Source organism: Orcinus orca, chromosome 2 (assembly GCF_937001465.1).
Source record: "Orcinus orca chromosome 2, mOrcOrc1.1, whole genome shotgun sequence".
Lineage (NCBI taxonomy): Eukaryota > Metazoa > Chordata > Mammalia > Artiodactyla > Delphinidae > Orcinus > Orcinus orca.
The window spans coordinates 100,287,439-100,303,062 of NC_064560.1; positions in this window are offsets into that span (position 1 = coordinate 100,287,439).

The window sequence follows — 15,624 nt, forward strand, 5'->3', positions numbered from 1 at the left end:
TGACTAAGCCCTGGAGGACTGACTCAAGTCACCAAATTCACTAGAGGCTGACTAATGAATGGGATGTCTGTTTATTAATTTACAATGTGAAAAACAACCATGTTACTCCTTTTGGCTGATCAACACACGCCTTTTAGTAATAGTCTTCGCAGAAGCCAGATTGCTCTTGAAAGCTTGGAAAACATGGATCAGAGCAGAGGGAATTGGCTGCCTCAACAACTGCTCCTTCCACCCACAGGCTGTTGCCCTTCAGAAAGGATTTGCTTCTCATTCCACACTCAGGGATTCTCTCTCTAGGCTGCAGACCCTTCTGATCCTCATCTTCTTGGCTCCTTTTCGTATTCCCTTTTCATCAGCCTTTTCAGTTTTCACCTTTCATTCCCTCTGCTTTGGGATTGATGTTTCCTTAGATGGTCCCTGAACCTCAACCTGACTTTCACTGCTTGCTTCTGTCCTTCAGATAACTCTTGGCACTGTCGCTGCCCACTCCCACGTCTAGCCCAGCAACCAGGATCTTTCTCCATCCAAAAGCCTAGCATCCCCATCCCCATCACTTTGTCCTGGAGGGGATTCAGAAAGTAACCTGATTGATGATGTACCTATTTCTACTACAGAAATCTGTCCATGGAAGGAATGAGACCATTGTGTCCATCGGTCATGACTCCATCAGCAATCCTGGAGACCATTTCTTCTTTTGAGAGAGAGCTCAGTGTGGGGTTGAACTCACAGGCCCCAGAGTCAGAGCTTTGGTTTCTATTTTTTCTTCACCACTTAATAGCTGTGGTGCCTTTGGCAAGTTATTAACTGCTTTGCACCTCAGTTTCCTCTTTTATAGAAAGGGGATTATAAGAGTTCATATCTCAGAGGTTCTGAGGTGTAAATGTATTATATAACAATCCATATGGCACATAGTAAGCACAAAATACTGTTACTGCTCTTGGTCTGTACTTTTTCTGGATTCCAAGTAGCCCCTTTCCCTTATGAGAGCACAATGACCTCAGATGTTTCACAGTGCAGCTGAGTGGGCTATAGTTTCAGAGTAACACCCTCTTGATGTGATGCAGTAGAGGATCAGATTAGATTAGATAACATATTCATACTTGCTTACCATCTCCAGCATACACAACTTAACATCTGCCTCATCACAGTGAAAACAGCCACCACTTATTTAGCACTTTTTAATGTGTCAGGCACCATGTGAATAGCTTTATGAATATTACCACATGTAACATTGGCAACACCCTTATAAAGGAAGGTATTGTCTTTGCAGTTCTAAAGATGAGGAAACTGGGCTTCCTGGTTTTAGCACGTTGTCTGGAATGGACGGCAACTGGAGGAGCTCTTACTTGAACCGAGGTCTTCCCAGTTCTAGAACCCAGGCTTTTCTCCTTCTCCATAATGCTCTACAGTCTCCCCCATAAAATTCAGAGTTGTCTTTAAGTTGTCTGCATATTCTAGGGGCACCTTCTTATAGACTCCCAAAATAAGGACATGGACCTATTGTCCATAATCAGTTCAAGCCAGATGCCTGGAATTTCTTGGGACAGCCCTGATTGTACGTTTTGGCACAGCTGTCCTGCATTTTGTTTATTTGTTTTGCTGCAATTGTTGCTATTGTTGCTATTGTTGTTTTTATTTTGGTGCCAATTCAGGATTCCTTATTCCTAACAGGAACCAATTAACTGAACCTTTATGTCTGAATACCCTCTGACTGAAGACCAATTTACTAATCTTAGAGTTAATAAATTCTTGACCTAGAATTCCTAAATGCCCCTCCTTTTAGGGACAGGATTGATCCTGGGCTAGACCCCAGGGTTGGAGTCAATCCATCATATTGATTAGAGGACTTGGTGGCTACAGGTCAAGGATACCATCCTCATACCCACTCTATGGCTTCCATGTCCCTTCTCCGGCTCCCTTCAATTCCTTTGGGGAATCAGTCCCCAAAGACTCTGTCCTTGGATGCTTGCTCAAGCCTGGCTTCGGCGTCTGGCTTCTGGGTTTTCAGCACAAAACCCACAAGTGCTACCCTTGGAGATCCAAAGTCCTGAGGTGAACTGGGAACTTTGATTCTGGCCCCACAGGGCAGGCTCTTTACCCCCATCTTTTCCAGGCAAACGTTCTTGTCTTTCCACCTTCTCCATTTCTTGTTAACATACCTTTATCCTCTAGGTCTCCCAGGTTTGTAATCTTGGAGTCACCTTCGATGTGTCTCTGAACTTATACTACATATTTAGCCTTCTACCATAGTTATCTCTTACATTTGCCTTATCTTTTCCTATCTCACTGACAGCCCTAAACCTTTTTATTATGTATATGAATTACTAAAATAATCTGTGAACCCCAGAGTTTTTAACCTGGGAAACAAGCACCCCCTGGAAGGTCCATAGATGAGCTTTAATGGGTCTGTAGAACGCCTGAAATTATTTTTTGAAATACTGGTGTGCTGGTATTCATACATGCATTTTTCTATGTAAAATAAGTTTTCATCAATCTCTCAAGAGAGTTGTATCGATTTCCAATTACCATTGAAACAAATTACCAAAAATTTAGTGGCTTACAGCAACACAAATTTATTCTCTTAAAAGTCTGGAAGTCAGACTTCTGAAATCGAAGTGTTGCCGGGGCTGCATTTCTTCTGGAGGCTTCTATGTCCTTGCCTTTTTTAGTTTCTAGGGGCCACCTGTATTCTGTAGTTTGTGGTCCCTTCCCTGCATCACTCCAACCTCTTGCCTCTGTTGTCATATCTCCTACTATTCACTCTGATCTTCTGCCTCCCTCTTATAAGGACTCTGGTAATTACATTGGGCCCATTCTGGTAATCCAGGGTACTCTCCCCCTCTCAAGGTTCTTAATTTAATCACATTTGAAAAGTCCCTTTTGCCATATAAGGTAACATTCACAGGTTCCAGGCATTAGAATATGGACATCTTTAGGGTACCGTTATTCAACCTACCATGGAGTTAATACCCCAAATATACTGTCTTCACTGGCTTCTTTAGCAACCTAGACAATTATTTCTCAAACATCACTCTCACTTGCTATCTCCTGTATAAGTTTGTAATTACTTCCTCTTACCTATAGATCAATGTACACTCTGAATCCAGCATTCAAGGCCATTAGCCAGCAGGCCCCAATTCATCTCTCTAATCTCATTCCCAATGTTCCCCAGCTGGGACACTCTAAGTCATTCCCCTGAGAAAGCATTATTATTCCCAGCTCCACCCTGTTCACACTGTTCACTGCCAAGAATAACCTCCTGACTCACTCCTCTCCACCATTGTAATTTCCTCCCTTTTTTATGAAAGACTTTCTTCCATGTCATTTATCATTCATGATGTTTTCCTTTATGAAGCCTTGGACTCATTGTTGACCAATACTGTACTCGTGTTTTACTTTGACTTATCCTCTGGCTGAGGATGAGTAAATATTCTAAGAACAAAAGTTTCTTTCACATTCCTCAAAATGCCTAGAGGAGCTTATGAATGAATAGTTCCTTTTCTCTCTTCCATCTTTTCCCAGAAAACAACCCTATACTCCACAGATACACTGTGTCTTTCATTTTGGTCCTTTCTCTACCATCCAACATTAGCTATTCTGAAATATTATCATCAAGTGACTTGCACAAAGAAAATAAAGTTTCATGGACAAGAATTTTAAAAAGTATTCAATTAAAAGAAACTATCTTTATTTCAGCCTCTGGCATTTAAAAGTCTAAGAGGTATTTTTCAGATTTTCCCCTATCAGGGATGGAGAAAAGGCACAATTTAGAAAAGCTTAGGGGCTTCCCTGGTGGTGCAGTGGTTTAAGAATCCGCCTGCCAATGCAGGGGACATGGGTTCAAGCCCTGGTCCAGGAAGATCCCACAGGCTGTGGAGCAACTAAGCCCGTGTGCCACAACTACTGAAGCCTGCGTGTCTAGAGCCCGTGCCCTGCAACAAGAGAAGCCACTGCAATGCGAAGCCCGCGCACCACAACAAAGAGTAGCCCCCCACTTGCCACAACTAGAGAAAGCCCATGCACAGCCACGAAGACCCAATGCAGCCAAAAATAAATAAATAAAATAAAATTTTTTTTAAATAGAGAAGCTTAAAGAGGGGGATTATTTTACCTATAGTACAAATGGAATGTGTTGTTTATCTATAGTGAGTTGGAAATATCACAGTCTGTCTTTTCCTCTTCCCATCCACTGGTGGCATGGGCTTAGCCAAAGCTCCTGGACAACTTCTTATAAAATTCTCTTTAGAACTCTGGGCAAAGCCCCTGATTGACAGTAGGACTCCTCCACTCCCACCTTCTCCATTTGCTACTTCTCTTGGCTCTAACTGCAAATTGTCTTTCCTCTAAGAACCCAGTTGCCTTTTTGACTCTATTTCCAAAGGCTTATTATTCTACATCCCCTCTCCTGCCTACATCTCTGAGACAAGGGGAAAAGACCAGCTTTCCTGAGTCCTCACTATTTCCGCTACCTTATTCCTTTGAGCTCCAAATTCTTGGGCCACACTGTCTTCCACTGTCATCTTGCTTTGTTTTTTTAAGTGTGGTCAATATTTAAAATGTTTATTATATAAAATTACTTTTATAGTTAGAAAACATGAAGAAATAATGATTTCATAGGCTTTCCTCTCTGTGTCTGGAAACTGCTGGCAGAGGTACTTGGGGAATGCCCATTGTCAGACTGAAATGTAAAGTGACAGTACTAAAAACTTTATAGTCCCCTCATGTCAAGTGAGTTGAACTCAGAAGGCCCCTTTCTTTCTTGCTTCCTTCTTTCCTTCCTTCTTTAACTAAGAAGTTTTTTTACTCAAAGTTCCTATAGGTGTTGGGTGTGGTTATTTCTGCTAAGTTACATTCCAAATGGTTGAGATGGGGTCTGGACTATAAACAGGATCCTTAAATGATGTTCAAAAAAGAAAACACATGTATACGTAATCACATATTCTAAACCATATGTAGCCAACATTGGTTTGCTAACACAACAGCCATCTCCCTTTCCTTTTCTTTATCATAGCAGGGCCCCTATTCCACTCCAGAGGTGATTCCTCTCCCATGTGACTCAAGGATAAATCTTGACTGGTGTAAGCCAATCGTCAGACACAATTTCTCTTGCCAGTGATTGTTTTAAACATGGACATGTGATCTAGTCCTGGACAACATATAATAATGAGCAAATATCTACTGGGGAATGTTGGGAAGCATTCGCTTCACTTTTTTTTTTTTTTTTTTTTTTTTTTGTGGTACGCGGGCCTCTCACTATTGTGGCCTCTCCGGTTGCGGAGGACAGGCTCCGGACGCGCAGGCTCAGCAGGCATGGCTCACGGGCCCAGCCGCTCCGCGGCATGTGGGATCTTCCCAGACCGGGGCATGAACCCATGTCCCCTGCATCAGCAGGCGGACTCTCAACCACTGCACCACCAGGGAAGCCCTCGCTTCACTTTTTAATTTTACTTTATTTATTTATTTTTTATACAGCAGGTTCTTATTAGTTATCTATTTTATACATATTAGTGTATACATGTCAATCCCAATCTCCCAGTTCATCACACCACTACCACCATCCCCGCCACCTTCCCCCCTCGGTGTCCATACGTTTGTTCTCTACATCTGTGCCTCTAGTTCTGCCTTGCAAACCAGTTCATCTATACCATTTTTCTATTTATTTATTTATTTTTGGCTGTGTTGGGTCTTCATGGCTGTGCATGGGCTTTCTCTAGTTGTGGCTAATGGGGGCTATTCTTTGATGTGGTGCATGGGCTTCTCATTACAATGGCTTCTCTTGTTGTGGAGCACAGGCTCTAGGTGCACCGGCTTCAGTAGTTGTGGCATGCAGGCTTCAGTAGTTGTGGCACAAGGGCTCTAGAGAGCAGGTTCAGTGGTTGTGGAGCACGGGCTTAGTTGCTCTGTGGCATGTGGGATCTTCCTGGACCAGGGCTCGAACCCCTGTCCCGTGCATTGGCAGGTGGATTCTTAACTACTGCGCCACCGGGGAAGTCCTGTACCATTTTTCTAGATTCCACATATATGCATTGATATACGATATTTGTTTTCCTCTTTCTGATTTACTTCACTCTGTATGGCAGTCTCTAGATCCATCCACGTCTCTACAAATGACCCAACTTCGTTCCTTTTTATGGCTGAGTAATATTCCATTGTATACATGTACCACATCTTCTTTATCCATTCATCTGTCGGTGGGCGTTTGGTTGCTTCCATGACCTGGCTATTGTAAATAGTGCTGCAATGAACATTGGGGTGCATGTGTCTTTTTGAATTATGGTTTTTTATGGGTATATGCCCAGGAGTGGGATTGTGGGGTCATATGATAATTCTATTTGTAGTTTTTTAAGGAACCTCCATACTGTTCTCCATAGTGGCTGTATCAGTTTACAGTCCCACCAACAGTGCAAGAGGGTTCCCTTCTCTTCACACCCTCTCCAGCATTTACTGTTTGTAGATTTTCTGATGATGCCCATTCTAAACAGTGTGACGTGATACCTCATTGAGTTGTGATTTGCATTTCTCTAATAATTAGTGATGTTGAGCAGCTTTTCATGTGCCTCTTGGCCATCAGTATGTCTTCTTTGGAGAAATGTCTATTTAGGTCTTCTGCCCATTTTTTGATTGGGTTGTTTCTTTTTTAATATTGAGCTGCATAAGCTATTTATATATTTTGGAGATTAATACTTTGTCCATTGAGTTTTTTGCAAATATTTTCTCCCATTCTGAGGGTTGTCTTTTCGTCTTGTTTATAGTTTCCTTTGCTGTGCAAAAGCTTTTAAGTTTCATTAGGTTCCATTTGTTTATTTTTGTTTTTATTTCCATTATGCTAGGAGGTGGGTCAAGAAAGATCTTGATGTAATTTATGTCAAAAAGTGTTTTTCCTATGTTTTCCTCTAAGAGTTCTACAGTGTCTGGTCTTACAGTTAGGTCTTTAATCCATTTTGAGTTTATTTTTGTGTATGGTGTTAGGGAGTGTTCTAATTTCATTCTTTTACATGTAGCTGTCCAGTTTTTCCAGCACCATTTATTGAAGAGACTATCTTTTCTCCATTGTATATCCTTGCCTCCTTTGTCATAAATTAGTTGACCATAAGTGCATGGCTTTATCTCTGGACTTTCTGTCCTGTTCCATTGACCTATATTTCTGTTTTTGTGCCAGTACCATATTGTCTTGATTATTGTATCTTTGTAGTATAGTCTGAAGCCAGGGAGTCTGATTCTTCCAGCTCTGTTATTTTCCCTCATTGTTGCTTTGGCTATTCAGAGTCTTTTGTGTCTCCGTACAAATTTTAAGATTTTTTTGTTCTAGTTCTCCAAAAGATGTCATTGGTAATTTGATAGGGATTGCATTGAATCTGTAGATTGCTTCTCGTTGTATATTCATTTTCACAATATTGATTCTTCCAATCGAAGAATGTGGTATATCTCTCCATCTCTTTGTGTCATCTTTGATTTCTTTCATCCATGTCTTGTAGTTTTCTGAGTACAGGCCTTTTACCTCCTTAAATAGGTTTGTTCCTAGGAATTTTAATCTTTTGTTGCAATGGTGTATGGGATTGTTTCCTTAATTTCTCTTTCTGATTTTTGTTGTTAGTGTATAGGAATGTAAGAGATTTCTGTGCATTAATTTTGTATCCTGCAACTTTACCAAATTCATTGATTAGATCTAGTAGTTTTCTGGTGGCATCTTTAGGATTCTCTATGTATAGTATCATATCATCTGAAAACAGTGACAGTATTACTTCTTTTCCAATTTGTATTCCTTTTATTTCTTTTTCTTCTCTGATTGCTGTGGTTAGGACTTACTTCCAAAATTGTGCTGAATATTAGTGGCCAGAGTGGACATCCTTGTCTTGTTCCTGACCTTAGAGGAAATGCTTTCAGTTTTTCACCATTGAGAATGATGTTTGCTGTGGGTTTGTCATATATGGCCTTTATTATGTTGAGGTAAATTTCCACTATGCCCACTTTTTGGAGAGTTTTTATCATAAATGGGTGTTGAATTTTCTCAAAAGCTTTTTCTGCATCTATTGTGATGATCATATGGTTTTTATTCTTCCATTTCTTAATACGGTGTATCACATTGATTGATTTGCATATATTGAAGAATCCTTGCACCCCTGGGGTAAATACCACTTGATCATGTCATGGTGTATGATTCTTTTAATGTGTTGTTGGATTCTGTTTGGTAGTGTTTTGTTGAGGATTTTTGCATCTATATTCATCAGTGATATTGGTGTGTAATTTTCTTTTTTTTTCAGTGTCTCTGTCTGGTTTTGGTATCAGGGTGATGGTGGCCTCATAGCATGAGTTTGGGACTGTTCCTTCCTCTGCAATTTTTTGGAAGAGTTTGAGAAGGATGGGTGTTAGCACTTCTCTAAATGTTTGATAGAATTCACCTGTGAAGCCATCTGGTACTGGACTTTTGTTTGTTGGGAGATTTTTAATCACAGTTTCAATTTCATTACTTGTGACTGGTTTGTTCATATTTTCTACTTCTTCCTGGTTCAGTCTTGGAAGGTTTTACATTTCTAAGAATTTGTCCATTTCTTCCAGGTTGTCCATTTTATTGGCATAGAGTTTCTTGTAGTAGTCTCTTATGATGCTTTGTGTTTCTGTGGTGTCTGTTGTAACTTCTCCTCTTTCATTTCTAATTTTATTGATTTGAGTCCTCTCCCTCTTTTTCATGATGAGTCTGGCTATATGTTTATCAATTTTGTTTATCTTCTCAAAGAAGAACTTTTTAGTTTTATTGATCTTTGTTACTGTTTTCTTTGTTTCTATTTCATTTATTTCTGCTCTGATCTTTATGATTTCTTTCCTTCTACTAACCTTGGGTTTTATTTGTTCTTCCTTCTCTAGTTCCTTTAGGTGTAAGGTTAGATTGTTTATTTGAGATTTTTCTTGTTTCTTGAGGTAGGATTGTATGGCTATAAACTTACCTCTTAGAACTACTTTTGCTGCATCCCATAGGTTTTGGATCGTCTTGTTTTCATTGTCATTTGTCTCTAGGTATTTTTTTGATTTCCTTTTTGATTTCTTCAGTGATCTCTTGGTTATTTAGTAATGTATTGTTTAGCCTCCATATGTTTGTGTTTTTTACGTTTTTTTCCCTGTAATTTATTTCTAATCTCATAGTGTTGTGGTCGGAAAAGATGCTTGATATGGTTTCAATTTTGTTGAATTTACCAAGGCTTGATTTGTGACCCAATATGTGAACTATCCTGGAGAATATTCAGTTGCAATTGAGAAGAAAGTGTAATCTGCTGTTTTTGGATGGAATACCCTATAAATATCAGTTAAATCTATCTGGTATATTGTGTCATTTAAAGCTTCTGTTCCTTATTAATTTTCTGTCTGGATGATCTGTCCATTGGTGTAAGTGAGGTGTTAAACTCCCCCACTATTATTGTGTTACTGTCAATTTCCCCTTTTATAGCTATTAGCATTTGCCTTATGTATTGAGGTGCTCCTATGTGGGGTGCATATATATTTACAATTATTATATCTTCTTGGTTTGATCCCTTGATCATTATGTAGTGTCCTCCCTTGTCTCTTGTAAAGGTCTTTATTTTAAAGTCTATTTTATCTGATATTAGTATTGCTACTCCAGCTTTCTTTTGATTTCCATTTGCATGGAATATCTTTTTCCATCCCCTCACTTTCAGTTTGTATGTGTCCCTAGGTCTGAAATGGGTCTCTTGTACACAGCTTATAGTTGGGTCTTGTTTGTGTATCCATTCAGTGAGCCTGTGTCTTGTGGTTGGAGAATTTAATCCGTTCACATTTAGGGTAATTATCCGTATGTATGTTCCTATTACCAGTTTCTTAATTGTTTTGCATTTGTTTTTGTAGGTCCTTTTCTTCTCTTCTGTTTCCCACTTAGAGAAGTTCCTTTAGCATTTGTTGTAGAGCTGGTTTTGTGGTGCTGAATTCTCTTAGCCTTTGTCTGTAAAGCTTTTGATTTCTCTGTTGAATCTGAATGAGATCCTTGCCGGGTAGAGCAATCTTGGTTGTAGGTTCTTCCCTTTCATCACTTTAAATGTATCATGCTACTCCTTTCTGGCTCGTAGAGTTTCTGCTGAGAAATCAGTTGTTAACCTTATGGGAGTTCCATTGTATGTCATTTGTCGTTTTTTCCTTGCTGCTTTTAATAATTTTCTTTGTCTTTAATTTTTGTCAGTTTGATTACTATGTGTCTCAGTGTGTTTTTCCTTGGGTTTATCCTGCCTGGGACTCTCTGTGCTTCCTGCTCTTGCGTGGCTATTTCCTTTCCCATGTAAGGGGAGTTTTCGAAAATGATCTCTTCAAATATTTTCTCGGGTCCTTTCTCTCTCTCTTCTCCTCTGGGACCCATATAATGCGAATGTTGGTGCATTTAATATTTAGAGACCTCTCAGAGGTCTCTAAGGCTGTCTTCATTACTTTTAATTCTTTTTTCTTTATTCTTTTCCACAGCAGTGATTTTCACCATTCTGTCTTCCGGGTCACTTCTCTGTTCTTCTGTCTCAGTTATTCTGCTATTTATTCCGTCTAGTGTGTTTTTCATTTCAGTTATTGTATTGTTCATCTCTGTTTGTTTGTTCTTTAATTCTTCTAGGTCTTTGTTAAACATATCTTGCATCTTCTTGATCTTTGCCTCCACTCTTTTTCCAAGGTCCTGGATCATCTTCACTATCATTATTCTGAATTCTTTTTCTGGAAGGTTGCCTAGCTCCACTTTATTTAGTTGTTTTTCTGGGGTTTTATCTTGTTTTTGCATCTGGTAGATAGTCCTCTGCCTTTTCATTTTGTCTTATCTTTCTGTGAATGTGGTTTTCATTCCACAGGATTGTAGTTCTTCTGGCTTCTGCTGTCTGCTTTCTGTTGGATGAGGCTATCTAGGAGGCTTGTGCAAGCTTCCTGATGGGAGGGACTGGTGTTGGGTAGAGCTGGGTGTTGCTCTGGTGGGCAGAGCTCAGTAAAACTTTAATCCGCTTGTCTGCTGATGGGTGGGCCTGGGTTCCCTCCCTGTTGTTCGTTTGGCCTGAGACAACACAGCACTGGAGCCTACAGGCTCTTTGGTGGGGCTAATGGTGGATTTCAGGAAGGCTCAAGCCAAGGAGTACTTCCCAGAACTTCTGCTCCCAGTGTTCTTGTCCCTGTGGTGAGCCACAGCCACCCCCGCCTCTGCAGGAGACCCTCCAACACTAGCAGGTAAGTCTGGTCCAGTCTCCTATGGGGTCACTGCTTCTTCCCCCGGGTCCTGATGTTCACACTACCTTGTGTGTGCCCTCCAAGACTGGAGTCTCTGTTTCCCCCCCATCCTGTTGAAGTCCTGCAGTTAAATCCTGCTAGCCTTCAACGTCTGATTCTCTGGTAATTCCTCCTCCTGTTGCGGGATCCCCAGGTTGGTAAGCCTGATGTGGGGCTCAGAACCTTCACTCCAGTGGGTGGACTTCTGTGGTACAACTGTTCTCCTGTTTGTGAGTCACACACCCAGTGGTTATGAGATTTGATTTTATTGTGATTGCACCCCTCATACTGTCTCATTGTGGCTTCTCCTTCGTCTTTGGATGTGGGGTATCTTTTTTGGTGAGTTCCAGTGTCATCCTGTTGATCATTCAGCAGTTAGTTGTGATTTCAGTGCTCTTGCAAGAGGGAGTGAGCACACATCCTTCTACTTGGCCATCTTGAACCAATCTCCTCTTGTTTTTCTTTTGTTTTGTTTTGTTTAACATCTTTATTGGAGAATAATTGCTTTACAGTGGTGTGTTAGTTTCTGCTTTATAACAAAGTGAATCAGCTATACATATACATATATCCCCATATCTCTTCCCTCTTGAGTCTCCCTCCCTGCCACCCTCCCTATCCCACCCCTCTAGATGGTTACAAAGCACCAAGTTGTTCTCTCTGTGCTATGCGGCTGCTTCCCAATAGCTATCGGTTTTACATTTGGTAGTGTATATATGTCTATTCCACTCTCTCACTTTGTCACAGCTTACCCTTCCCCCACCCTGTGTCTTCAAGATTCTCTAGTAGGTCTGTGTCTTTATTCCTGTCCTGCCCCTAGATTCTTCATGATCTTTTTTTTTTTTTTTTTAGATTCCATATATATATGTTAGCATATGGTATTTGTTTTTCTCCTTCTGACTTACTTCACTCTGTATAACAGATTCTAGGTCCATCCACCTCACTACAAATAACTCAAATTCGTTTCTTTTTATGGCTGAATAATATTCCATTGTATAAATGTGCCACATCATCTTTATCCATTCATCTGTCAATGGACACATAGGTTTCTTCCATGTTCTGGCTAGTGTAAATATAGCTGCAGTGAACATTGTGGTAAATGACTGTTTGAATTATGGTTTTCTCAGGGTATATGCCCAGTAGTGACATTGCTGAGTCATATGGCAGTGCTATTTTTAGGTTTTTAAGGAACCTCCATACTTTTCTCCAAGGTGGCTGTATCAATTTCCATTCCCACCAACAGTGCAAGAGGGTTCCCTTTTCTCCACACCTTCTCCAGCATTTATTGTTTGTAGATGTTTTGATGATGGCCGTTCTGACGGGTGTGAGATGATATCTCATTGTAATTTTGATTTGCATTTCTCGAATGATTAATGATGGTGAGCATTCGTTCCTGTGTTTGTTGGCAACCTGCATATCTTCTTTGGAGAAATATCTATTTAGATCTTCTGCCCATTTTTGGACTGGGTTTTGTTTCTTTTTTATATTGAGCTGCATGACCTGCTTGTAAATTTAGGAGGTTAATCCTTTGTAAGTTGCTTCATTTGCAAATATTTTCTCCCATTCTGAGGGTTGTCTTTTGGTCTTGTTTATGGTTTCCTTTGCTGTGCAAAAGCTTTTAGGTTTCATTAGGTCCCATTTGCTTATTTTTGTTATTCTTTCACTTTCTCTAGGAGGTGGGTCAAAAAGGATCTTGCTGATTTACGTCATAGAGTGTTCTGCCTATGTTTTCCACTAAGAGTTTTATACTGTCCAGTCTTACATTTAGGTCTCTAATCCATTTTGAGTTTATTTTTGTGTATGTTGTTAGGGAGTCTTCTAATTTCATTCTTTTACATGTAGCTGTCCAGTTTTCCCAGCACCATTCATTGAAGAGGCTGTCTTTTCTCCATTGTTGTATTATTGCCCCTTTATCAAAGATAAGGTGACCATAAGTGTGTGGGTTTATCTTTCTTTGGGCTTTCTATCTGGTTCCATTGATCTATATTTCTTTTTGTGTGCCAGTACCATACTGTCTTGACTACTGTAGCTTTGTAGTATAGTCTGAAGTCAGGGAGCCTGATTTCTCCGTTTCTGGTATACTGTCTCAAGATTGATTTGGCTATTGGGGTCTTTTGTGTTTCCCTACGGATTGTGAAATATTTTATTCTAGTTATGTGAAAAATGCCAGTGGTAGTTTGATAGGGATTGCATTGAATCGGTAGATTGCTTTGGGTAGTGGAGTCATTTTCACAGTGTTGATTTTTCCAATCCAAGAACGTGGTATTTCTCTCCATCTGTTTGTATCATCTTTCTTTCATCAGTGTCTTATAGTTTTCTGCATACAGGTCTTTTCTCTCCTTAGGTGGTTTATTCCTAGGTATTTTATTCTTTTTGTTGCAGTGGTCAATGGGAGTGTTTCCTTAATTTCACTTTCAGGTTTTTCATCATTAGTGTATACGAATGCAAGAGATTTCTGTGCATTAATTTTGTATCCTGCTACTTTACCAAATTCATTGTTTAGCTCTAGTAGTTTTCTGGTAGCATCTTTAGGATTCTCTAAGTATAGTATCATGTCATCTGCAAACAGTGATAGCTTTACTTCTCTTCCAATTTGTATTCCTTTTATTTCTTTTCCTTCTCTGAATGCTGTGGCTAAAACTTCTGAAAGAATGTTGAATAATAGTGGTGAGAGTGGGTAACCTTGTCTTGTTCCTGATCTTAGTGGAAATGTTTTCAGTTTTTCACCATTGAGGACGATGTTGGCTGTGGGTTTGTCATATATGGCCTTTATTATGTTGAGATAAGTTCCTTCTTTGCCTACTTTCTGGAGGGTTTTTAGCATAAATGGGTGTTGAATTGTGTTGAATGCTTTTTCTGTGATCAATAGATGAGATGATCATACGGTTTTTCTCCTTCAGTTTGTTAATATGGTGTATCACGTTGATTGATTTGTGTATATTTAAGAATCCTTGCATTCCTGGGATAAACCCCATTTGATCATGGTGTATGATCCTTTTGATATGCCGTTGGATTCTGTTTGTCAGTATTTTGTGGAGTAGTTTTGCATCTGTGTTCAAAAGTGATATTGACCTGTAGTATTCTCTCTTTGTTGTATCTTTGTCTGGTTTTGGTATCAGAGTTATGGTGGCCTCCTAGAATGAGTTTGGGAGTGTTCCTCACTCTGCTGTATTTTGGAAGAGTTTGAGAAGGATAGGTGTTAGCTATTCTCTAAATGTTTGATAGAATTCACCTGTGAAGCCATCTGGTCCTGGGCTTTTGTTTGTTGGAAGATTTTTAACCACAGTCTCAATTTTAGTGCTTGTGATTGGTCTGTTTATATTTTCTATTTCTTCCTGTTTCAGTCTCAGAAGGTTGTGCTTTCCTAAGAATTTGTCCATTTCTTCCAGGTTGTCCATGTTATTGGCATATAGTTGCTTATAGTAATCTCTCATGATCCTTTGTATTTCTCCAGTGTCATTTTTTACATCTCCTTTTTCATTTCTAATTCTATTGATTTGAGTCTTCTCCCTTTTTTTCTTGATGTGTCTGGCTTTCCCTTTTTTTCTTGATGTGTCTGGTTTATCAATTTTGTTTATCTTCTCAAAGAACCAGCTTTTTGTTTTATTGATCTTTGCTATTTTTTCCTTCTTTTCTTTTTCATTTATTTCTGATCTGTTCTTTATGATTTCTCTCCTTCTGCTATCTTTGGCATTTTTTTGGTCTCCTTTCTCTGAATGCTTTAGGTGTAAGGTTAGGTTGTTTACTTGAGATGTTTCTTGTTTCTTGAGGTAGGATTCTTTTACTATAAACTTTCCTCTTAGAACTGCTTTTGCTGCATCCCATACGTTTTAGTTCATCGTGTTTTCATTGTCATTTGTTTCTAGGTATTTTTTGATTTCCTCTTTGATTTCTTTCGTGATCTCTTGGTTATTTAGTAGTGTATTGTTTACCCTCCATTTGTTTGTATTTTTTACAGATTTTTTCCTGTTATTGATATCTAGTTTCATAGCCTTGTGGTCAGAAAAGATACTTGATATGATTTCAATTTTCTTAAATTTACCAAGGCTTGATTTGTTACCCAAGATACGATCTATCCTGGAGAATGTTCCATAAGCACTTTAGAAGTGTAATCTGTTTTTTTTTTTTTGGATGGAATGGCCTATAAATATCAATGAAGTCCTTCTTGTTTAATGTATCATTTAAAGCTTGTGTTATTTATTTTCAGTTTGTATGATCTGTCCATTGGTGAAAGTGGGATGTTAACTTCCCCTACTATGATTGTGTTACTGTTCATTCCCCCTTTTATGGCTGTTAGTATTTGCCTTATGTATTGAGGTGCTCCTATGTTGGATGCATAGATATTTACAATTGTTGTATCTTCTTCTTGGATTGATCCCTTGATCATTATGA